Source organism: Theropithecus gelada, chromosome 13, assembly GCF_003255815.1.
Source record: "Theropithecus gelada isolate Dixy chromosome 13, Tgel_1.0, whole genome shotgun sequence".
Taxonomy (NCBI): Eukaryota; Metazoa; Chordata; class Mammalia; order Primates; family Cercopithecidae; genus Theropithecus; species Theropithecus gelada.
In genome coordinates this window covers 7,916,995-7,942,794 of record NC_037681.1, presented here as the reverse complement: position 1 = coordinate 7,942,794, position 25,800 = coordinate 7,916,995, and the positions used below count along the sequence as shown (strand labels likewise).

The following is a 25,800-nucleotide window of genomic DNA, read 5'->3' as shown; positions in this document are numbered from 1 at the left end:
CCCCAGCTCATTGCATTCTCTTCCCTATTTGCTTCACTGATTCCGGACAGTTCTGCAGTGAGAGAATCCCAGGGAGGCCCATTTGAGTCACATCCCGAAACCTCTGCGAAGGGGAGGAGAGCAAAAGCCCCCTTGGGAGACTCTGGAGAGCAAGGAGGAAACTGCCGCTCCCGCTCTGGTGGGCATGTCCTGCCCCTCACCTCAGCAGTAAGTCGTGATTTTAAGCTAATGCTTATTACTCACCAAGTTCTAGGTTCAAACATATATAATATTTATGTGATATTACGTGTGTCTGCATAAGTTGTTTAGTGGACACTATCATGAATAAATGTAAAACGGGAGTTTGGGGGTGGGAGCTGCTGTTTTATACAGCGTGGGGCCAGGGAGGGTTTCTCTGATAGGATGATGGGTTAGCATAGAACTGAAGGGAATGAGCAAGACACACAGACATCTGGGGCCAGTGTGTTTTAGGCAGAAGGAACAAATGCAGCAGCCCTGAGCTTGAATAAGTGTGGTCAGAGTGGGGTCAGGGTGTCACTGGTGGGGAGGTGGCCAACCTGGCACCATACTCCATGGGGGCTGGCAAAGCCTGCAGTGTCCCCACACCAACCTCTGTGTAGCTGCCCCTTAACTGCAGGGTCCAGATGGCATTTTGAAACCTGGCCAAATTGATAGATTGCTCCAAGGAAAGACAGGGACCTCTGATGGACTAGACCATGGGGAATGACTGCCAGGAAGAGGCTGAGGTGACCCGTTAAACTCAGACCGTGAGTGCATACGGAGCGTGGGCGGGTCTTCCAGCATGCTCATGCCCCGTTCTAAGCACTCTGCCTGCCTTGGCTCTCGCAAATCCACACAATATTCCCATGAGGCAAGTATGTGACCTTCCCTCGGGGAATTGAAGTGACAGAGTTACCCAGCAATGATGATCTGAAGTTCCACCATTAGCACGGGAAGGGGCTGGCTCTGGGACTGCGTCCACCTGAGGCTGGGCTCCTCCCCACCCTGCCGCCAGCATTCTTTCCAGAGCCGCACCCGCCCCAGGTGGCTAGCCTATGCCAGTCCAACCCCACCAGGACCAGTCCAACCCGACTTCAGGGAAGAAGAAAGGCTCCTGAGGTTGAAGTTGTCTGGCGCGTCTTAGGTCTGGTGCGACTGCTATTGTTAGAAGAATGACTGGCCAGGTCTGCTCTTGGCCTTGAGGATAGAAAGAGAAGCTTCCATTTTCCACTCTAGTTCCCAGCATCCTGCAGCCCAAACAACACCTGTCCAGGACCTGGGGCCAGCCAGCAGGGCTGTCTGCTGAGGTGTCTCTGGGGAGCTCAGCCATGTTTAGCCTTTTACACATAAGTCTATACCTAGACCCCTGCCTGATATATACTGTCCCCGCACCTGAGAGAGTTATGATACAAGGTTAGACTTCAAGCTAATTTGAAACAGCCCACATCATCCCAGCTCTCATTTCTGAATGAGCCCATGGAAACGACAGCAAGGCGAAGTCTATGAACTTACCAGGAGGGAGGTCTCAGGCAAGCCACCTCACCTCTCCAAGCCTTACTCTGCACATGTGTGAAGCAGTGATGACTGTCTCTATTTCACAGGACTGCTGTGCAGATTAAGACGGAAATGCTAAGAGTGTAACAAACGCCCAATAAATGTGGGTTTCTTCAACATTTATTGAATACCTACTCTGTGCAGCCACTGTGCTAGGTGCCAGAGAATGAACAGACGATGCTCCCCATCCTCAAAGAGGGCACAGTCAGTGCCATGGCGGGGACAGATGTTTAACAGCTCAGTCACAGTGCAGTGCAATTTGGCTATCTCTCCTATTTCCTCCTTTCAATGCTTTAGGCCATGAGAATAGGGGCCAGGTCTTCTATTTCTATTAGATCTTCTCACAAAGCCTTGAGTAAGATCTAGAGCCCACTGTATTACGGCAAATGCAGTGTCCTCTCTATGCTCCAGCGTAAACAGGAAAGCAGCCACCTCAAACCCCATCCAGCCCACATTGGGAGAGCCGTTTACAGAGATGAACCCATGGAGGTGGGTGGAAGCCTCAGACCCTCCCCGGTGGGAGGCTATCCCACCACCAAAGGCCTGCATCTCCAGAGGCTCCTGCTTTAACTGATGCCGCGGGAGGCATGCAGCCAGTCCTCTGAGAACTAGGGACATTGGCGTTTGCCAGTGTCTCAGTTCTGTTTATTCTGTAAACATAAGGAGGAGCTCAACATTCTGTTGTACCTCATTTTGCAATCTTCACAAAATAAATATTTGCCTTCAAAAGCAACAACTGTGATAATCATCAGGATAATATTCTCCAGCGCCATTTCCCTCGCACACGCCAGGCACCAAAGGCAAGTCAGAGTGCTGTGTGTGGTCTGTTTGGATAATAATTTTCATCTGGAAACCTCAAGTTGGAAACCAACTGGCAGTAATTCTAGAGAAAGTTTTGTCTCCTGGTTTTAAGAGTTGACTCAAAACCGAGTGTCCTGAGTCACCTAAGTCTCCTTGTTTTGGTTACCTCTGCCCATAAAATGAGAAGCAAAATTGCTTAGTGAGTGCTGGCGGGAAACTTGGACATTGGCAGGGATCACAGTGGCCACAGAACAAGGACTGGCCACCCAGACAGGCCAGGTGCTTGCTGCATGTGCAGGGATGGTCTCTTTCTCTCCAAATCTCTCTAAGAATGAGCTAAAATTCAAAGAGTTCTGCTGAATGTAAATGATACTTATTAGAGATTTTATTGCCCATAAAGAAACCCATCAACAGAAAACCACACTCTGCAAATCTACCGATGCACGATTAGTTTGTGCTGCTCACAGATCCCACTCTAAATGCAGCTGTCAGTGCCCTCCCTCGGCCACACTTCTTGGAGACACAGGCTTTCTGCAGGGGATGCCGCATGTCAACAAACACATCCCCAAAGTGGATACTCTGATTTATCTTCTTCATTACGGACAGGAGGCTTTAGGAACAGCCATTTTGAGTCTTTATTAAGGACTAAATCTTAAAGAAAACGAACCTTGAGACTCCTCTAAAGTACCTTTTAGGGATGCTCAGTGCATTGCCGTACTTTTAAGGATTAGGATTTTTCTGGGCCAGAGGTAATGTTTATTATGCACGGACACAGAGCCTCAATCCAAACAGTAAACCATAAAACCACATCTAACTGGGTAAATAAGATCAGCCAACTTAATAGACATCTGCATCCCACTGGAGCATTCCCCGTGGACTTGCACTTTCCTGTATTCATCAGACCCCAACCAGACATCAAGTCAACAATCCTGCCCTTCCAGCTCCTCCCTCATGATCCATCTGTCTGCCTTGACTGCCCTGGACTTCCCAGAGACAGGTATCTTCCTCCAGGCTGACTTCCCTCCTAATTGACCTCCATCCTCCAATTACGAGGAAGGAAATCAAACTTTCCAGGTGCTGGTGGCTCTGTGTGGGACAGGGCAGGGAAGCAAGCTTCTCCCCAACTCCAAAGGCCATATGGAGTCAACAGGAACAGATCTGGCATGCTGGCCCAGGGCATCAGTGATCTCTGAACCCATTCCCCAACAGTTTTGCCAACTGAGCTGTCAGGGAGCCACTGTGTCCCTACTCCATCTCTCCATCTCGCATCCGATGCTGGAAGGTGTCCCTCTCTCCAAGTGAGGAGGAAGCGAGTGCAGCTGGCCAGTGGCTCTGCGACTGTGGGAGTGTCCCAGCAGGGCTGCAAGGAGGGCAACGGCGATGTCTGTTGCTGAGTGTTCTTTCTCTGCACAACTTATTGAGTCTTGATAATCTGCTTTCAGATTTTTGGAAGTGTAATCACGTGTTTCAAGTTAGGGTCTTTATAATTTTTCTCACAATGGATCCCTTTGGCACGTGTGAATGGCCAAGGGAGCAGGTGTGGGTGGAAATGGATCATTCCTCTCCTGCCAGCCCTCCTGCTGTCTGCCCTTCCTGCCCTGCACCCCAGCCAAGCCAGCTCTCTCAGGAAGAGGCTACTTGGAGACCCAGCTCCTTAGGAGCTGATACTCAGAATACAGCAACCGGCGTGGTATGGGATGGGGTGGTGTGGGCACTGACTGTTCAGAACGACACAGGGCGTGAGCCACCATGGCTGAACTTCTGCCGTGACTTGACTTCTATTTGCCTTTCTGTCACACTCAATGAGAGCCCAGCCCCCTTGCCACGGCTCGCTCAGGCTCCTGGTTCTCCTCTCCTCCTGTTCAACCCTCCTTCCCCTCTGCTCTGGCAGCACGGCCTTCCTGCTGGTGCAGGAACATCTCCAGCTCACCCCACCTCAGGGCCTCCTTTCTTGGGGGTGTCCTGGTTCACTCCCTCATTTCACCCAGGTCTTTACTCAACTATTTCATTGCCCAAGAGGCCCCCACTACTACCCCGGGCACCTTCTTTCTGCCTGCCCTGCTGGTTTGTTTTTTTTTCTCGTGGCGCCGGATTTATGCATTATGGCTTCTCTCCTTGCGGCAGAATCTAAGTTCTGCGAGTGCAGGGATGTTCTCTCTCCTCACCCATGGGACCACTGTGTCACTCACTACATCCCAGCATGGTGCCTGGCATGTAGCAGATGCCCATAAAACATTTGCTGAATGAACGAATGTGCGCTAAAACCAACTTGAAATCCTGCCTGTTTCCTCCTGTGCATGCGGGATTCCGTGCAAACACAGGGTTGGAAATATGGCAAATGGAAGCTTTAAGAGAATAGATTTGGTAACGATCTGAGAGTCATCAAAACGGTGCATGCCCTCCCATTTTTTGCTTGCAGCCTGGTTTTGCAGTGCTTTCTCTCAGGATTAAGGTATTGTTGGCAGAATCAACTCTTTTTTTATTTTCAGGAGACTAATACTGTATCATATTTCAGTATTTGGGCTCCCTTTTTAGTTGCCTATATCTAGCCATTGAATGGTATCAGTTAACAATATCAGCCTTAAGCCCACTGCTAAGCTTGGCTTCTGCACTGCACTGCGGGTTTCAGGGCTGTCAGTAAGAGTAACGTGACTGTGGCTGTTATTGCCCTCATTGCTGATTTCATCTGACTCACAAGTGAAGGCGCGCCTTCCTCCTGTGCTTGCAGCAGTAGGTCTGAATTACCGTGAAGTGAGTTCAGCTGGCATGAGCTCGCAGGGTGGTGCAGCGAGGGCTACCACCACAGGTGCATCTTCCTCTGTGGGGCTCCTTATGGCCCACCTGTTTTCCATAGTCCTCTGTTTTGTCGGAAATGGAAAACGAAGGCCTCCTGGTTGATTGCATGTGTACGTAGGTGTATAACGTGATGGGCATTTCCAGAGTGTGCCTGGGCAAGAGGATCTGGGCAAGGGGGCAGGGCCTCCAGCTTCACCCGCATGTGTCTGCTCCTTCCTGGGGGCCAAACAGTGTGTTTGCCACCCTTGGGCACGCAGCATTTGAGAAATAACAGGTGTCTCTGTCCCCAGAGAGGGTACCTTTGCTAACTAGGATTTGTTTGCTGTTGACTTAGGGGATGCTGATGTTCGAGCAGCTCCCTTGTCCCTAACTGTGTCATTGGAACAATTGGTGACCTTTCTCTTAACAAGAAGGATGAAGGAGCCCGTTCATTCATTCATTGGACATATTTTCATGTAATGCATGATGTGCTTGGGGTGTGCTATCACTGAAGACACTTCAGGTTGCAGGATCCCTTAATACACGACCTAATGAATGGCTGACTCCTGCCAAGAACCAGGGCAAAGCTTTTTCCATAGCTTTGACTGTACAGAGTTAGTTATCCTTGGGTAATGCTTTGTGACACTCTAAGGACAATGATGAAAAATTAAATATGGTCAAGCTCATTTGTCTCAGGGGCCAATGGGCTGTTGGGATGCCCGAGCCCCAAATGCCATTTTGAATTATTTTGTAGTTACTAGACCACCTTCGACTGAACCACCTACAATGGCCTATATTTGACAGTTTTTTCACTATATAAAAACTACAAACACTTATCAGGAGGGTTCACAAAGAACAAAACTGAGATTGTTTCCTCTTGATCCCTCGCCGCTGAGGACAGGATATGAGTGTGTCTGGGGCTGACACGCCCTGGGAAACTAAGATACAGGAAGGCGGGTGTGGCTCACTCCACACTTATTTTTATAATCCCTGGTGGCTGTCATTGCATCATCTCCTTGTGGGGGAAAATGTGGCAGTGTTGGTGGCAGAGGACACAAATTCTAGTCTCAGCCCCTCCAATTACCAGTGACAGGCTCCGCACAAGGCCTGCGCAATCCGAGTGCTAATCTAGACCGGTTCTTGGTGTTCCCATAATCATTATGAGCTGTGTGACTTTGGGCAAGTCAGTGAACCTCTCTGAGCCTCAATTTCCTTTTTGGGAAAATAGAGAAGACATCCATGAAAACGCTTTGTAAAGTGCTAGAGAAATGTTCAGCAGAGGTTAAATGACTAGGCATCGGCTTATGTTTCCTTGCTTTATTTTTTAGGAAAATAGTAACACTGGGGACTTAAAAAAATTCCTTCCTGTAATATACGAATTCAGTAAGGACAGAATCATAGACAGTGAGATGGAGGCGGCAGGCTCATAGGCAGGGTTGGCCGGAGCTTTTGTCTCCTAATTGATCTAATGTGCTAAGTGGGCTTAATGTAAGTTAATTAATGATACTGTTGGTGGGTGGAATACCTAGGCAGAGCCACAAACAGCATCAAAGGAATGAGCAGGCAGGTGTCATCCAGGATAATTGAGGCATGCAGGCAGCCACCAGGCAGGCTAGGAGGAGGGTGAGGGGAAACTGAGCCCAGCTGAGGGGTTGAGCCACTTGAGCAGCAAGGCTGTCTGCCAAACGCCATCCTGTTTACAGCTCCTGTATTTGAATTTCAGATTTGCTTGAGTCTTTGAAGCTGGGTTCCTGGGCGTTTCCTTGAGAATAAATTCTATTCTTTGGAAACCACAAAACGCACTCACCTGGACCCAGAAAGGAGCGTCAGGTAACCCAGCTTCCGTCTGTGGGCCTGTGAGACCTGAGGAACTTTGATGAAGAGGCTCCGTATTTAACAGAGGCAAGTCGGTTTTGTGCTCCCGTGAGATGGGGTAAGACCAGGTCTGTCTGCACTCCCGAGCAATGCTGGGCTGCCGCCCAATGGCAGGCACTGGGCTAGGCATTGAGGGTACCATGATGCCTGAGAAACGAAGATGAGCCCCTGACACTTCTGAACTTCACAAATGTGTATCCCCAACAAAATGAAAGTGCAGCTCACAAAAGCAAGAAACCAGGTAGCGGCCAGGGAGTGAAAATCAAGCATTTCAGGGAAATTGTATTTACTTTTTCCTCTCGAAGACCGGTCCTTCCAAGATTATCCTCCAACTGTGCTGTCACAAATTAATCCTCCCACGGTACAGCCTGGCCCACTTAGGGATGGGGAGGGGTACAGCGGAGACCCCCGCCGATCACCACCAGGATCGCCAAACTTTCCCAGCCGTGAAGGGTGCACGTGGACAGTCATCGGAACAAACGCTTATTTCCCAACCTTGACCAGAGTCACTCTCTTTTTGGTAGCCTCTGTCAAAATGTACCTTTAAAGGCTTTAAGTGGCTATGACATAGAAACCTCAGCGTATCAAGCCAGGAAAGACACATTCTCTATTTTAGATGCCTGGATCCCTTTTCTCTCTCTTCACCTCTTTGTCACAGTTTCACTCTTGCTTAGAAAGTGTCTCAAAAATGCCACTTGAGAGCCACAGAGCAGTGGCCTGGGGACCGGGGAAGAGGACGGTGGTGCTCCTGTCTCTCCGTAAGTCTCCTCATATGCGTGTGCCCCTGACTGTGTGGGACTCCCCACTGACCGGCATTTGCCCTCCTCGTAGATTTGAACTGTCCCTCTTGTTGCTGACCCAGCACAACATGGGCAGGGAAACCCAGTGGGAACCTCGCCTGCTGTCCTCCCTGCCCAGCCACCTTCTACTCCCTGAGCTGATATCTCAAAGCCTGGCTGCTACGGGAGGCTGGGAATCAGAGCCGGCTCCTGTCTAGGAGCCCTAACAGCCCCACTGTCTGTCAGAGTGTTGAGAGGAACCTCTTGGCTGGAAATGAAAACCTCAATCATCACAAATAGGTACCCATTCCCTTCCTTCTCTCCCTCTCCCCACCCCTCCACCACCAACACAGAGGCCAGGATATGGGGGGTCTCAGACATGACTGGATACCCCACTTGGAAGGTCTCTTAGGGCACAGCGGGTACACAGAGTTGGAGGCAGGTACAGAGCCCCGCTAGAGTCCCAGCTGCGCCTGCCTTCCCCAGTGAGCCGGGCACAGGGGCAAACCTGAGAAACATACTTTTCACGCTCCCTGGAGGAACCCATGGCTTCAGTAGCCCAAATCTTAAAGCCTGTGAAACGCACACAGAATTTGGCTCCCTAACCAAATGTCCAACCAACAGCAAAATGGGGTTTCTGATGTTTTCCTGAAAACAAAGGAACAATCTCAGGTCTTATAACTGGTAGCGCAGACATACTGCAATTGGTAAAGCTTGTTCAAACGCAACCCAAAAATGACATGCATTTCAAAAATGCACCCAGGCTCTCTCCCAGCCCATGACACCTCCGTCTCGGCCACAGCTGAAGAGTTTAGAAAACCAGAGGAAAGGACCAAAGCTTACCCGGCTTCTGTTGTGGGACAGCTTCAGTCCCAGCAGAAGATGGGTCTACGAAGAAAGCCAGGTACATCCAGTTCTGGGTGACAGGCTTCACCGGTGGCCACCCTGGCAGCCCTCTCAGAAGCAGGTACTCTATGTCCTTAGGGGCCAGTAGGGCTGCCTGGGACCTGGCACACCTCTCTGCCGCCAGCCCTGCTTCTTTTCCTTTCAATTTAAAGGGCTTCCCGGGAACTCTTCCTTTACTGCTCCCTGTCCTGTCTGCAAGTTTGGAAACGCAGTCCTTGCGAGGGGCTTTCCCTCATTGCAAACTCACCTGCACCATCTAGAGGTCTGTCCCAGCACTGGAGAGACTGGAGCGGGCACGTTCAGCCCTGCTGCCATAGGTCCCTGGCACACCTGGCTCTCTGGACGTCTGCCCCTTAAGAGATCTGTTGGAAGGCATAAAAATCATTGCCTTTTTTTTTTTTTTTTTTTTTGCAGGGGTGGGGGTCTTGCTTCTATCAGAGCCTTTAGGCATGGGAGTGCTAAAAACCTAAACTAGCATTAAAATATCATTAATCAAAGCTTGTTCGTAGAAGGACCCCCCACTGAGATGGCTACAGGCATGGGTGCCACTGCACGGATTCAGCTTCCAACATGTCTGTTCACATTCTCACCCATCCCCCGCACATCCCTCAGGGTTTGAGCCACCATGACTGCTCTTCCTTTCCCTGGACACCTCACACCACCAGTGTATACCCATGTAACTTCAGGTAACCATACACACCCCCCGTAAACTAGGTAATTAGGAAGCCATTTGAAACACAAACATTTTGGAAGGACATACCTTTCAGTATTGGGCAATTATTTCTCAAAAAGGAAATGGTCGGGCGGGGGGGGGGGGGGAACCAGCCTTAAAATAATGTAATTCTCTTGTCATTTTCTCCCTCATTCACACCTACACTGATAAATACAGGAACAGAGCAGCTCCTCCAGGCTAGATTTCTGTGTTCTCCTTTTCCATCTTGCCCCCTCTGTCTTGGAAACCTACAAGGTAACTCACACGTGAGAAAGTAAGAGCTTAAGAAAGAAACAGTCTGGGCACGGTGGCTCACACCTGTAATCCCAGCACTTTGGGAGGCCAAGGCGGGTGGATCACTTGAGGTCAGGAGTTCAGGACCAGCCTGGCCAACATGGTGAAACTCTGTCCCTACTAAAAATACAAAAATGAGCCAGTCATGGTGGCATGTGTCTGTAAACCCAGTTACTCAGGAGGCTAAAGCAGGAAAATCGTTTGAACCCAGGAGATGGAAGTTGCAGTGAGCCGAGATTGTGCCACTGCACTCCAGCCTAGGCAATAGAGCGAGACTCTGTCTAAAAAAACAAACAAACCAAAAAACCAGAAATATATGGGGCTGGGGCAAGGACCTTGACTGTAAAAGACTAATTCTGCCTCCACAGAGATTAAGCTGAACCAGAATTACTTGGCTGACTTGACCCTTGTGGATGATTAATCTAGACAATATAAGCTCCCAAATGAAAATTTTAACTTGAGTTTTCAGGTTTGGCTGTCTACCCTGCCCATGCTGAGTTCAGACTGAGGGTTTGGATACATTAAAGTCACTGCAATTATTAAATTAGGAACCTGGGAAAATGAATGGGAGGTATTGTGAGCTAATCTGTTTTATTCATGTAATGTTGACTTTCTGGTGTGCCCACCGTGTGTCTGACGTTCAGGATTATTTTAGGTGTAACTAAACCTTCTTTTTTTTCTATTGGAAATTAAGTGGTGATTTAAAATTTACCAGAAACAAATGATACTGACATTGCCCAAAGAGAGAGAAAAAAGACACGAGAAAAAATTAAAATGGCACAAAATATGGATGCTGTAATAGAAGCCAAGGGAGTTTTTTTCCTCTCTTTGAAAAAAAATCCAAACGTCATGGCATTAGGCAATGGTTATACTTGAAGTCTGCCTAGTCATCATATTCAAATGAAAATGAGTATATAATTAATTCAGTTGATTAAGAGAAAGGATGAAATGAGAAATCACTGCTTGTCTTCATCATGTAAGGCCCCAGAACTTTGAAGACATGTGATTTTCTGTTTTATACATTTCCTAAGAGACTGAGGCAGAAATAGCAAAAGGTTATCAATAGCATTTTTCAAATAAGAACATGAATCAAGACTGCAGACCATGGTTGGGCGAAAGGGGTCTCCTGGGGCTGTGTTCTAAATGTAGAACAAATTTAGAAATGATGAATGTAATTTAGAACAAATGAACTGTAATTTAGAACACATGCTTGATACACATAACAGCCCAGCCAGACACCTGCCCCCTTCGTGGGGTGTGCTCAAATGCGTGGCCAGGAGTCTCGTGGAGGGGCACAACAGGCAGGCTGGCCCCAGCTCTCAGCTCCCCTGCAACAAAACTTTGCAAGTGATTTTAGAGAGTCAGTGGACTCCCACGCCTGTAAAAAACACTCACGGGTTGGTAAAAATGATCTTACAGATCAGATAATTTCCAGTGAGTGAAACGGAGCCATATTCTGGTCATCATGATTTTAAATTTGTGTCTTTTATTTTTTTGGTGAGACGGAGTCTTTCTCTGTCGCCCAGACTGGAGTGCAGTAGCGTGATCTTGGCCCACTGGAACCTCTGCCTCCCAGGTTTAAGCAATTCTCAGCCTCCCGAGGAGCTGGAATTACAGACATGTGCCACTGTGCCCATCTAATTTTTGTATTTTTAGTAGAGACGGAGTTTCACCATGTTGGCCAGGCTGCTCTCAAACTCCTGACTTCAAGTGATCCTCCTGCCTTAGTCTCCCAAAGTGCTGGGATTACAGGTGTGAGCCACCACACCTGTCTTAAATCTGTATCTTAATTACAAATCTCATGTTGTGTGAGCAGAAAGAAAATCCTTGATACCCATGTACCCCATCAAAGTAGCATTCTTCTATGCCATCATGTTCACGTGTTTATTCACGCAGCAAATGCACGATGTGTCTTCTACGTGCCGGCACTGTTCCAGTTGCTGAGTAGATCACAATGAGAATGACAGTCAAAATCTCTGGCCTCAAGAAGCTTACGCTCTGTTTGGGGAGGCACAGAGCAATCAAGTTATGAAATGGAGATGAAAAGTACTTTCTGGCCGTGATAAGCAAGGATGCACAGGATGCCTGGATTATTTGTGTTTGTAGGTGGGGGGATTACCAGTCGGCTGGTGACAGTTTCCTGCTACTAATTACTGTCTCAAAAAGTGGCACGGGATCCAACACTCCAAAAGCAAGGTGCTCCTGTCTGGCAGCTGGGCCCTGACATATCATTGGCTTTACCTAACAACTCACCACAGCAAGTAAGCTTCTGGCTACCTACAGGTGAAGTTTATCTCAGAAAACCTTCCAAGAAATGACATTGCTCAAATCCTAAGACAGCATGTGCATATTTGGTGAAATGTTTTTAAGCTCATGGTGACACCCACTAAGTTATTCAGAATAAAATGATCACAGTTCTGTCTATAGTGTAGAATTTGCAGCTTCAAATTTGTCCCAGAACTGGAATTGTTTTCTGGAAGAACGTTATCCCTGCCTCGTGGGACAGTGGCTCCCAGGACTGACCTGGCCTGGCTTCTCTGCTTTCCTAAGATGCATTTGTCCCCAGCTCTGTCAGTGGTGACCTCATAGGGCTCTGCCCTCCTCAGCACCGGCCAGCTAGTTTTTAAAGTATCATCTCAGAGCCCCTGCTGCTCAGGTGGTCACAGCTCTGTAGGCAGAAAAAACAGGAACATAAATATTTGTGATTTAAAGTCTCTCTTAGGAACCACACCTTCCTTGGCTTGCAAATGTGCCTAAAATACGAGAATGGAATTGGGTGATATGGAGGACACCAGCAAGCCGATGGGGCGTAAGGGGTGTGAGAGGTGGCGCTTTGGTTGTTGAGAAGGAAAGCTGCCTCACACAGAGACTCGTGAAGGAAGGAGGCAGTCCTGCGGAGTTGGGCAGAAGGTGTTTTAGACGGACCAAAGATTTTGTGCAAAGGTTCTGTGGGGCCAACAGCCAGGTGTGCTGAGGAAACTGAGAGGAAACTGTGACTATAAGGCAGGGAGCTGACATGGGAGGCAGCTGAGCCCCACATTCCATGTGGGGGCTGGACAAAAGGGTATGGATTCTATTCCAAGTATATCATGATTTGAAGATAATGGAAACTTGTTTCAGAAGTAGAATGGGCCACTATCTTTAGCAAAATGAGGAAGGGGAGAGACCAAGTCTGGGGGAGTATTTGCACAGGGAGGGCCTTTAAGCTGTCATCTAGACACAGCAAGATGAAATGCTAAGTGAACCATTGTCAAGCTTGGGTGATCTGTCCTCCCCCAGCATGAATTCAGATGGGACGGCTCCAGGTCAAAGGCAGACGAAAGAGCTGGGCTTTGCGCTGACTGTACCCTACTGGAGAATGAGATTCTGCATTTAGTTATTTAACTAAACTTCGAACACTGACCCCCTGCTGCTGATTAAACAAAAGCCTGATTTTCCTTTGGCTACCTGCCTTAGTTTGGGCTGCTGTAACAAAAATCCCGTAGGCTGGGAGGCCTCAACAACAGATATTTGTTTCTCCCAGTTCTGGAGGCTGGGAAGTCCGAGATCAAGGTGCCCAGCAGACCCAGTGTCTAGTCATCTCTCATGGCAGAAGGGGTGAGGCAGCTGTCTGGGGTGTCATTTACAAGGGCACTAATCCCATTCATGAGGCTCCATCTCTAGCCTCCATGACCTAATCACCTCCCAAAGACCCCACCTCCATATACCATCACCCGGGAGCTTAGGATTTCAATATATGAATTTAGACACCCAGACCACAGCACTTCCCCTTTGCCCAGGATTCCCCCCATGGACACCTTATTAAAAATGCAAGCTGGATTTGGAACACAGCTGTCAATAATGACTCTGGTCACATAAAGGAAGGACCATAATTAACCGCCTCCATGGATGAGGGAAAGCTCCAGGCCAGGAGCTGTGTGCAGGGTGAGGGTGTGCCCTCCCCCGTGGCCTGAGCTCTCTCTGTTCCCCAGCCAGGGTTTGAGACGGCTCCCACCACCTCCATTATGTAAGCAGTGAAATCATAATTGAAATTGATCCTTGCTGAGAATGGCTTTACGAGCTTGAATAGTGCAAAGGTTCAAATACTAAATCTTTTTTATGACCAGTAATATTGTCATTTAGCTCAACAGTACACATCACTATGTTTTTCTAATAAAGGAAACCACAAGAGTATTATAAAACCTATTTGCACGATACCAGAAAAATTAAGAGAGGAGAAAACTGAGTTTAGAAATATGAAATATTGATGTCTTCATTTGAAAATCAACAAATTCATCCTTCCAATAGGCGAGTACATATTTCTCTCATAAATCATGGCCCCAGGGGAAGGGATTATGGTGTCATGGGATTATCATGCTATTAACCAGTGGATATCTAAAAGAAGGGAAGTATGTGTCCATAGTATAAACATAAAAAATTATCTGCCGGGCGCGGTGGCTCAGGCCTGTAATCCCAGCACTTTGGGAGGCCGAGACGGGCGGATCACGAGGTCAGGAGATCGAGACCATCCTGGTGAACATGGTGAAACTCCGTCTCTACTAAAAAATACAAAAAACTAGCCGGGCTAGGTGGCGGCACCTGTAGTCCCAGCTACTCGGGAGGCTGAGGCAGGAGAATGGCGTAAACCCGGGAGGCAGAGCTTGCAGTGAGCTGAGATCGCGCCACTGCACTCCAGCCTGGGCGACAGAGCGAGACTCCATCTCAAAAAAAAAAAAAAAAAAAAAAAAAAATCCGTGCATTGGGTTATATTTAATCATATTTATTAATCAATGGATCTTTTTCTAGAGACAGGGTCTCGCTCTATCACCTGGGCTGGAGTGCAGTGGTGAGACTGTGGCTCACTGCAGCCTCAAATTCCTATGCTCAAGTGATCCTCCCACCTTGGCTTCCCAAGTTGCTGGGATTACAGGTATGCCTGGCCAAATTAATGGATTTTAAAATCACACCTATTAGACCATTTTGTGGGTAACCTGTAAGGCAGAGGAATGATCGATTTAGAAGGGCTACTGTGTTTTGGGGGGGGTGGGCATGTTAATTCTCGCTTACTCTTCATCTTCTATGGATATGAACTCATTGTCCAAAGATCCCCAAAGCTGTGGTCAGCAAAAGAAAGCCAAAATGGGAACAACCAGGCATTTTAACAGGAATTCACCCTGGCTGGCAGAGCTGCTGCCTGCCACCTGTTTCCAGCATCCCTTCTCCAGCAGGAATCTCCCAGCTCTGCTCAGGGCAATATGCCTGGCTAAATGGCTGCATTTCTTAGTGTAGTCAGATGTAGCCACATGCTTCAGAACTGTCCAATGAGCCACGGCAGGTGTCAGAGACTTCCAAAAAGGCTGCCAACTCACCTGGGAGGAAGTTATTCTGCCCCTTTCCATGCGTCCCCTTTGCTGCCGCCTGGAGTGTGAACGGGGCAGCTGGGTAGACATCAGAGTAGGACGGAAGGAGCTCCAATGCCTTGTGGAGCTGCCCCACCAGGCCCAAATTACCTGCCTCATTCATGGGAAAGAATAAACTCTGATGTCTTTCAGCCACTGTAGCCAGGCCTTATTAATAAAGACTAATTAATTTGCAGTTCCTTGTTATGAAAAGTTGGGATATGCAATTTATTTTTTTCTAGATAAGCAAGGTTTAAGAAAGTCTGCTTTATGGCAATCTTAGCTTTCATATTGGTTCTACTGGGGTATCTTTCACAGTATAAAATGATTCCCCAAGTGTTGATTAACTGGAAAGTTTCCGATTTGGGAAGAGGGAGTGAAAAGTGAGAGCTCCCTGCTACCTAACAGTGGGGACAGGTGCCAGGCTCCTGGTGTTGACCAGGTTTGAACCCTAGGAAGGTCTGAGTCTGGGTCTTGGTTCCACCCTAAGCCACACAGTTTAGGGATCTTTACATCCCAGGTGCAGGGATGTAGGTTTCAGTCCAGCACTGTTTCTCACAATCCCAAACTGGGTTGGACACTAGAGAGCTCTCCTCTACTCATGCCTTCAAGGGGGCTGGTAATTTCCAACCACACTCCTTGGGAGCAGCTCAAAGTATATAAGAAAGGCTCCAGATAGGTGAGCGGGCACCAGGACACTGGCCTCATTAAGTAGGTCCATTAACTCTATGTACCAGGGGCTTCAACAATGAAATGCATACCCCAGACGGGATCAAGGGGATTCACTGATTGGCAGAGAGAATGTTGAAACTTCTCCTTCCATTCCCCCTGCCCATGAGCATGGAGCCCAAGCCTGCTGTGCTGTTGCCCTGTGCCTCTGACTCGGTGATCTTACCAGCGACATCCATCGTGCAGGTCAACAGTGTGGCAGTAACACAGGAGCCCTGAAGTCTCGGTGGCATAATACAATCATAGCTCCTTTCTTGCTCATGTCACGTCTGATGCGGGCTGGGTGGCTTTTCCTGAAGGTTCTCCTGCCAGCAGTGACTCAGAAACCCAAACTCCTTCCAGCCTGTGGCCCCACCATCTGCCTATTCTCCGGGCAGATAGGAGCAAAGGCTTGGATGAGCACATGGGATGTTTAGGACCAGGCCCGGCAGTGGCATATCACTTCATCTGGCTAGCATCTACTCACAAGTCTCCAGGCTGACTGCTGTAAGGGTGGGGAGTGCAGTGTTTTTGTGTGTCCAGGAGCAGAAAATGGGATTCAAGAGTGTAACTAGTCTCTGTTGCCAGAAACTTTTCTAAACTCCTCATTCTGTTTAAACAAAACCTCTAGCCAGCGGGTCTGAAGCACAGGATGCCCTAGTATGAGCATAAAAGGTGATGGTCACTAAGGGTTTAGAAATATCCAGAGATCATGCTGCATTTCCAACCTTTGGTGTATCTAACAGATAGAAAGAGGCAGGATGGCTGGCTGGATATCTGGCCCTGGAGCCTGAAGACCTGGTGTTAAGACACTGCTCTGTGGCCAGGCACAGTGGCTCACGCCTGAAATCCCAGCACTTTGGGAGGCCGAGGCGAGTGGATCACGAGGTCAGGAGTTCAAGACCAACCCGGACACGATGGTGAAACCCCATCTCCACCAAAAATACAAAAAATTAGCTGGGCACGGTGGCAGGCGCCTGTAATCCCAGCTGCTCGGAGGACTGAGGCAGGAGAATCACCTGAACTCGGAGGGCGGAGGTTGCAGTGAGCCAAGATCGTGCCACTGCCCTCCAGCCTGGGCAGCAGAGCACGACTCCATCTCAAAACAACAACAACAACAACAAGACACTGCTCTGAACTTCCTGGCATGAGCAAGTTAGCTAAGTCCTCCGCCTCGGCAAGTCTCAGTGTGCATCTCTGAATAATGGTGATTGTCTTTTACGGGGTCATGCTGAATTGCACAGCTAGACGGTTGTATCTACTCTTCAGTCTGCCAGAACTGCTGGTTCTCCCTACACTCTGGGATTGTTCTTGCCTAGGTCACCACGGATCGCCTAATTGCTAAAGCCAGTAGATACCTTTTAGTCTTTATTCTCCTGGAGCTTTTAACTGCCATGCAATGAGACCATGATCTCTTCTTCTTCTGTGAAAGCTGACTCCTGGTTTATTCTTAGTCTCCTGTGGGCGATTCATCTCGACCTGCCCCTCAGATAATGCTGTTTCCCGGGTCCCACCGCCAGGGTCTCCATATTCTCCCAGGCTCATTGTTTCAGCAGCCTGGCGACTCCTGCACTTCATTTTTTTTTTTTTTTTTTTTTTTTGAGACGGAGTCTCGCTCTGTCGCCCAGGCTGGAGTGCAGTGGCCGGATCTCAGCTCACTGCAAGCTCCGCCTCCCGGGTTCCCGCCATTCTCCTGCCTCAGCCTCCCGAGTAGCTGGGACTACAGGCGCCCACAACCGCGCCCGGCTAATTTTTTGTATTTTTAGTAGAGACGAGGTTTCACCGTGGTCTCGATCTCCTGACCTTGTGATCCGCCCGCCTCGGCCTCCCAAAGTGCTGGGATTACAGGCATGAGCCACCGCGCCCGGCCTCTGCACTTCATTTTGAGCCCAGGCTTTGTCTTTTGAACTTTGATTCTTGTATTCAATGGAGTGGAAAACATCTCGTTGGGAAGTCTCAGAGATGCTGGAAACGCAACACCCTCAACACATCCAATCCTCCTCGTTTCCTGGCTCAGCCAGGACCACCACTAATCCTCCTAAGGAGACATCACAGAATCATTTTCAGCGTCTTCTCTCTGTTTATCCTGCTTCTGACTTTCTCTTCCTCAACCCAGCCTCCACAGTGATTTATCTGAAATGCAAACTCCGAGCCCCAGCCACTGACCTTAATAATGAAGGCACCCACTCATTGGCCCCTGCCCAGTGTCCCTGGAATGCAAAGATCTGGATTTTTTTTTTTTTTAAGGTAACACCTTCCCATTTTTAAAATACTGGCAACTTATCTGACTGTGTGGCCCAAATAAACACAAAAAATGGCTCCGGCCTGGCTCAGGCCCCCAGGTGGCCAGTTGGTGTCCTCTAGCCTGAAGGCTGAAAGCTGGGCCTGTGCCTTCACCACCAGAGCCTGGTTCCCCGCTAGCTTCACTGTCCCCAAGCTTGCTTTGATCTTCAGACTCTAATGGCAGCAAAAGGTTTATGATCTCAAGCCATTCTGTTTTTCCAAGATGTGATTTTGCAAATAAATTTATCCATTTTAGTGCTTATCGTCAAGCTGACTATAGAGTTTAAAATTCTTATTATTGTAAATATGTGAAATATGTGGTTGATTGGAGATACCCTGGTGCTGACAAGCTGCATTCTCCTGGCTTGGCTTCTAACTTGCTTAACCTCCAGAAGCCTTGGGTTCCTCATCTGAAAAGTGGGGAAAATAACAGTACCTACTTCATAGGATTGATGTGAGCATTAAATGAGGTAACATAAACATGGGGCTTAGGCTGGAGCTTTGCGTAAGTGTTAAGTAATGTTAGCTCCCATTCCTATAATTAGCAATTACGCTCTCTCTTTCAAATTACCCATTTCATTCCTTAACATTACCTTTGGCTATAAGTGAAGTGACTTGTGGATTCAGCAGCCACACAGCAGCTCAGAACTAAATGATCTGCTCCATTTTAGGTGAATCACCCAGATGACTTTCCCACACATCTAACTGAGCAAGGTGACCCCGGTCTTGATCAGAGATTAAGTACTTGCTTTATTGTGAGAGCAGGCTGCTAAATGGGGCTTTTAAATCTTTCAGCACAAAAGCTTGCCACAGTCTTGGACATGGCGATGCCACGTGGAGATTCTTGGTAGGCTGAGGGCAAAAAGCACGGGCTGTGTTATGTACACTTTTCGGTTTCCACATTTCACAAATTTGTGTGAAATCCCTGAAATTAAGGATTTTAGGCTTCCTAGAAGGCAAAGATTAGTTTTTTTAAAATCACAAAATTCCCCTTTTTATTATGACAAAAACGTGGTGGGGGGGAGGCATGGGGAGTAATGAAATAAGACTGGATTTCTGACTTTCCATCAGTGGCAGAGGTCAAGGGCTTGAACCCAGGGCTGTAAGAGGTGACTCCACAGCCCTGGGGTCCATCACAGCAATGTTTAGTTTAGTCCCATTTTACGTGCCTTTGCCCAGGCTGCTTCCTGCCTGGTAAATAATGACCTGCTCTCAAAGGCCATCTTTAGGTTTTAGACAAATCTGTGCTTCTTTTATCAAAAGTGGGTCTGGGAACAGCTACAGTGCAGAAATGCAGCAACGTATCTTCAGGGCAAGCACCTGAATCCAGAGTGTGTATCCTGGGGAAAAGTTCGACCTATTAGGAATTAGAGTCAGGGCCATAACGGTGTTCCAGATGAGGAGGCAAACAATACATTTGGGTGTAGATGGCTCAAGAGCCACAGGAGAAATGCAAATAAAGTCCTAGGCCGGGCACAGTGGCTCATGTCTGTAATCCCAGCACTTTAGGAAGCCGAGGTGGGAGGATCACTTGAGCCCAGGAGTTTGAGCTCAGCCTGGGCAACATAGCAAGACCCCCCCTCTACAAAAATTTTAAAAATTAGCCAGGCATAATGGTGTGCTCCTGTAGTCCCAGCTATCAGGAGGCTGAGGTGGGAGGACTGCTTGAACCTGGGAGACAGAGGCTGCAGGCTGCAGTGAGCTATGGTCGTGCCACTGCGCTCCAGCCTGGGTGACAGAGCAAGACCGTCTCAAAAACAAACAAACCAACAAAAACCCAAAATAAACAAAACATAAATAAAAAGTAAAGCCTTAAAGCATGCAACAGGTCAAGTTTCTTCCAGTTGGAAACTGGGGACGGCTTCTTGGGAAAGGGGCACAGGAGTTAGGCCTTGGAGAGATAATAATAACATATAATAAAAAATAATAATGTCCAGCATTACTGAGCATTTCCCATGAGCCAGTCACTAAGCACTTTATGTGACTGATCTCATATAGCCCTTACTGCAAGCCTATGAGATAGTCTTATCTATCACCTCACTGAGAAAACAGAGGCACACAGGATGAAGAATATGTCCCGGGTCACGTGCCTAGTCAGGAGCAGAGCCAGGACTCAAAGCTGACAACCAGACTGCTGGGTCGGAGTGCTGAATTCCTTCAGTGCCCTGCCCTGAGGCCCAGGTGAGGGACTGCGTTCCATGTGCTGTGAGCCTCTGAGTTTAGCATCCATCCAGGGGGAAGTAAAGAGCAGATCAGAGAACCCTCACCCCATTGTAGGTTTCCTGTTTGGTTCTGATAACTTTCTCCTTATCAGCAAGGGTGCTCAGAATTTCACTGCTACATGAGTGGCTCGTGTAAGAAAATCCTAAAGGAATGAACTGTGCCGCAGGCATAAAAGTAAAGGCACTCACAGCAAGCCCAGGAACCATTCACTCCTGAGGCTGAGCTCCAGGCCACACAGTCTTTGGCACCATAGGCCAATCACACAAAGAATCAGGACCCTTGGCTGAGAAGGCTCCTCGCAATCAGCCGTCTGGCCAATGCTGAGGCCAAGGAAATGGCTTGTCCAGGACACGTGGGGTCACAGTACGGGCAGGGCAGCTTTCACACAAGAACAGGCAAGTCCGGGCCTGGCTCTCAGATGGGTGGCAGGCAGTAACTGGAGACCTGCGCCAGCTCCATGGCTGGCTGATGGCAAAGGGATGGGCAAGAGAGAGGAGCTGGACAGTGAGGGAGAGGGGGACCCTCCCACTGTGCCTGTAAAAGTGGGCACAGCAAAGAGCACAGCAGCTACTGACTGCCACGTTGTGGCCCTGCTGCATGAAGATCCCTCATGTCCCCTGGCCTCCCTTTTGGAAAGGGGACACACAAAATTGGCCCTAAATTCTCCATGCTACTGTCTCTAGGAGGGCTTATTTTTATAATTTGTCATTGAAGCTTTTTTTGTTTGTTTGTTTGTTTTTTGAGATGGAGTCTCGCTCTGTCGCCCAGGCTGGAGTGCACTGGCACGATCTCAGCTACTGCAAGCTCCGCCTCCTGGGTTCACGCCATTCTCCTTCCTCAGCCTCCCGAGTAGCTGGGACTACATGCACCCGCCACCACACCTGGCTAATTTTGTTTTGTATTTTTAGTAGAGATGGGGTTTCACCGTGTTAGCCAGGATGGTCTCAATCTCCTGACCTCATGATCTGCCCACCTTGGCCTCCCAAAGTGCTGGGATTCAGGCGTGAGCCATGGTGCCCGACCCATTGAAGCCTTTAATGGAACCCAAAAAGCTATTTTCCACCTAAGATCAGGGAGGTGGTGACTGCCATTTGCTGTCCCTTGTGTCCCATGGGTGCACTACACCCTTGCTGGCCCCCGACTCTTTCTGCTGTTCCGGCCTCTAGGTGATGCTTCCAAGAGGCCGACCCCTGCAGGAGGCCCCCAGAGGAGGACCCAGCTTTCTGGCCCTGGCCCTGTGCTTGCTCCTAGAATGGTGTCTGGGGCCAGTTGTCCACCCCTGGGTTCCTCACGCTTGTGAGCTGGGACTCCACTTCCCAGCTTGCTAGGCTCTTAGGTTTAATGCAAAGGGCACCACACTTGCTTCCTTCTCACTCACCATGTCTCTCTCAAACCACTGCTTTGGTTTCTCCCAATGTCTCCTTGCTTCCATCCCCCACTGTCAGCTGGAGTGGCCTTTCTATGATGTTTTTCCTATCAGGCAACCTCCACACATTGAAGACTTGGCTCCCCACTGGCCTTGGCATAAAGTCCTAGGTCACTGCCTTAATTACCACACCTCAGTGCACCGAGCCCTTCGCAACCTGGCCCAGCCATCTCTCTAACCTCACATGGAGCTAGGTTCCCTCTGCTTCCCGCCACCCTCCAGCAGGTGGGAGAGTCCCTCAAGCACCAGGTGCTGATCAGGTTCTAAAGCCAGACCTGCCATTGGGGCTTTGGGTTGTTTCGTTTTTGTTTGTTTTGGTGGGATAAATAACAATCCTTCATTTCAGTTACACCAAGACACTCACAGTTTGCAGAAGGCTGTGTCATGCTGTTCTCCACTTCTAGGCTCCTCTGCTCAGACCATCCTTACCCATTTCTACCTATGAAGTTCACGCCTCATAATACCCATTTACTAAAGGCTTTTAAGATGCCAGCAAAGTGGCTGGGTGCCGCGGCTCACGCCTGTAATCCCAGCACTTTGGGAAGCCGGGGTGGGCAGATCACAAGGTCAGGAGTTCGAGACAATCCTGGCCAATATGGTGAAACCCTGTCTCTACGAAAAATACAAAAATTAGCTGGCATGGTGATGCTCGCCTGTAGTTCCAGCTACTCGGGAGGCTGAGGCAGAAGAATCGCTTGAACTCGGGAGGTGGAGGTTGCAGTGAGCTGAGATCATGCCACTGCACTCCAGCCTGGGTGGCAGAGAGAGTCTCCCCCTCAAAAAAAAAAAAAAAAAAAAAAAAAAAAGATGCCAGCAAAGTACACGTGCACTTGTCTGTCTTCTTCACCAGCTGCCAGTTCCTTTCAGGCAAAGAACAAGACTTTACGAGCTTAGCATAGCACTTGGCACATAGTAGGCCTTCAATACCTTCCTGAAAGGATGCATGGGTGAATGATGGATGGTTGTGGCCATCCCTTTATAATTTTTTTTTTTTTTTTGAGGAGTTCCTCTCTTGTTGCCCAGGCTGGAGTGCAACGGCATGATCTTGGCCCATGCAACGTCCAACTCCTGGGTTCAAGTGATTCTCCTGCCTCAGCCTCCCAAGTAGCTGGGATTAAAGGTGTGCACCACCCGGCCCGGCTGATTTTTGTATTTTTAGTAGAGACGGGGTTTCATAACGTTGGTCAGGCTGGTCTTGAACTCCTGACCTCAAGTGATCTGCCCACCTCGGTCTCCCAAAGTGCTGGGATTACAGGCATGAGCCACTGCACCCAGCCAATTCTCTCATTTTGAACTAGGGCTTACAACAAAAACCCATGTCTCCTAAGGTGCAACTTGAGCAGCTCTATTCTGCAGGTGGGAATAAAATGTGCTAGCAAGGGACAATGGCAGGCAGCTCTCAGGGTGTGAGATATTATATGAAGAGACACCAGCAGAGTTGTTTGTTTAGCTCTTGGTTTGCCTGCACTGGAGTGGTCTTCCCTTACTGCCTCACAGAGTGGTGAGGTCTCCCAGGTTCCCCGAGGTGCAGACATTCTACGCTCTTCTAGCTGACATCAAAGAGGGATGACAGGCATTGAGGGAAGTGAAGCACTTTAAGGACAAAGAGTGAATGGGAGATAAGCTTTTTTTATTTTGTGTATTCTGAAAGGAATGTTGACATCTGCGTATTTGTGTAAAAGAATGTAAAATCATTTTGGCAATAAGGGTGTAAGCCCAAGAGACTTGGTCTTTTATCTCAGGAGCTCACAGCAACTTTGTAAACCAAGTTTCCTGAACTGAAGGGATGACCTTAGGACCCCTGATGGTCCACCCTCATGTGCTGTGGGTGTGAGGGAGTAGGGGAGCCTGAACTCAGGGAGGCTGTTCCCAACAGGAGCCAAGGTCCTCATCGTCCAGAGGTTCTCAAAGAGTGGTCCCAGACTAACAGCATCAGCAACACTCAAAAGTGTGTTAGAAATGCACATTCTCAGACTCTACGCCACCTCCTGAAGCAGACACTCTGGGATGGAGCCCAGCAAGTTGTTTTTTAAAGCATGCTTCAGGTGTTCTTGTGCCCATTCAGGTTCGGAAAGCGCTGCCAGAGTCCAATCATTGGGCATCATCTTTGGGAACAGAGTTGGGGGTACGGGAGTGGGTTCCACCTGTGCAAAGGCACAGTGAGAAGCGAGGACAGGGTGGAGTAGAGGGTCTGTCCTGGGCCTTTTCTCTCTCCACTCCCTCAGGTTAATTCACACTCTTGGTTCTAGCTCTCACCTCCTGGAAAGAATCTCTCATCTCTGATTTCTGCCCTTATTTCTTCCTTGAGCTGTATTCACTCCCCACTAGTCATTTAAATCTGTGGAGCCTATCACTGCTTCAAATCAGAAGTATCTAAAACAAAACTCACCATCTTCTTCCAGTTTTATTCGTCTGACTCCCTGTTTTCATGATTCCCTCCTTCTCCTAATTATTGAACAAGGGCTCCTACAGCCACACTCTGTGCTGGGAGAGTCTCTATTGTCCATGCTATCACTAATTCTCACTCACATATGTTCAGAGCCCGGTGGTTATTTTCTCTTCTCGCTCTTCCACAGGCCCAGTCTGATAGGTTTTCATATAATCTCTCGCATCTGTTCCTTGTTTTCCAGGCCCCTGGCCTCTACACTTGTCAAGACACTCTTCATCCTAATCCAACTCAAGACATAGGTATTTGGTACCTAGAACCTAGAATACCCTGTGTGCCAGGCCCCACTGTCACAAAACAGAGGATTAACATGGGCCTTGCTCAGGAGGAATCTGATTCCTGAATCACTGCAGCAATCTATTAACTAAACTTCCTCCAGACTAATCTTTCTAAAATACTGGGAATTCATTCCCCTGTCCTAAGTTTTCTATAATGCATCTGCATGTTCCACAGAGGGTCAAGTCCAAATTCCTGATCTCCACACATAGACCTTGGATCTCCCTCTCCAAGCTTACTTTCCAGAACTTCCCAAACTGCCCTCCAAGTCTCAGGGTCATTCCCGTCTCTGGTTCTTTGACCTCCCATCCTTCTGCCTGGTGTGCTATCTTCCCTTCCACCCGGTCTGCAGAAGCAGTTTGCCTTTCCCTACCTCTCTGAAGCCTTCCTGGGGAGTCGCAGTCTGTTCTCCTCTCGTTTGGCACGTAGTACATATTGTTCTTTTTTTTTTGCCTTTTAATACGTATTCATGTTCCCCAAATTAAACTGCGGGCACACGGCTCTTACAACCAGCATGTTGTTCTACCTCGAGGAGTCCATCTTCCATCTGGCAATGTCAGCTGGAGCAGGGAGCACTGGGTCACAAACCTTTGCTTATCCTTCCATGCTTTGGCTTTTGGCCATTATCCCTGTATTTTCCTGGACATCAGCTGTAACCACTTCATATTTCCACAGCTAACCTCTTGCTCAACCACAAACCAATTCAGCCTGGGGAACGTTGCTCACTGCCTCCATCCAGTTCCCAAGGTTTCAGAGTCGTAGAGCTGCCCTTGTGTTCTGCCGAAAAGACGATAGGAAGCACAGAGGTCACACGAGCCAGTGGGTCACGTGAGAGGTTCCTACGGCCAGCCCGGAAGTGGCAGGGGTTGCTTCCGTGGGTTCCATTGGCCCACCAGCAGTCACGTGGCTGCCCATAGCGGAAACGTGGGTGGGGTTGGGGGGGAACAATGTGAGCGCGTTTGGAGTGACGCTGCTGGATGAAACAGGGCAATTATTTGGGGGTAATTTTAGTGTTGTTTTTTTTTTTTTTTTTTTTTTTAAGACAGAGTCTTGCACTGTTGACCAGGTTGGAGTGCAATGGCGCGATCTCGGCTCACTGCAACCTCTGCCTCCTGGGTTCAAGCAATTCTCCTGCCTCAGCCTCCAGGAGTAGGTGGGATTACAGGCATCCGCCACCACGCCTGGGTAATTTTTTGTATTTTTATTAGAGACGGGGTTTCACTGTGTTGGCCTGTGAACTCCTGACCTTATGATCTGCTGGCCTCGGCCTCCCAAAGTGCTGGAATTACAGGCGTGAGCCACCGTGCCTGGCCTATTTGGGGGTAATTTTCTTAAGTCCAAACACACACAGGATAATTTCACGT

General features: G+C 48.6%; 1 protein-coding gene across 3 annotated transcripts in view; it reads right to left on the bottom strand.

Moving 5' to 3' along the window:
- The window catches only part of EDAR (ectodysplasin A receptor), a 93,852-nt gene extending 84,809 nt beyond the window's left edge, over window positions 1-9,043 (bottom strand). The window contains exon 1 of one of the 3 annotated variants that reach the window (XM_025354480.1): window positions 8,628-9,043. The gene's annotated coding sequence lies outside the window, so the exon portion shown is untranslated. The remainder of the gene's footprint in view (window positions 1-8,627) is intronic. The other 2 variants (XM_025354477.1, XM_025354479.1) reach the window with 2 other exon arrangements.
- Between the last annotated feature and the right edge of the window lie 16,757 nt (window positions 9,044-25,800).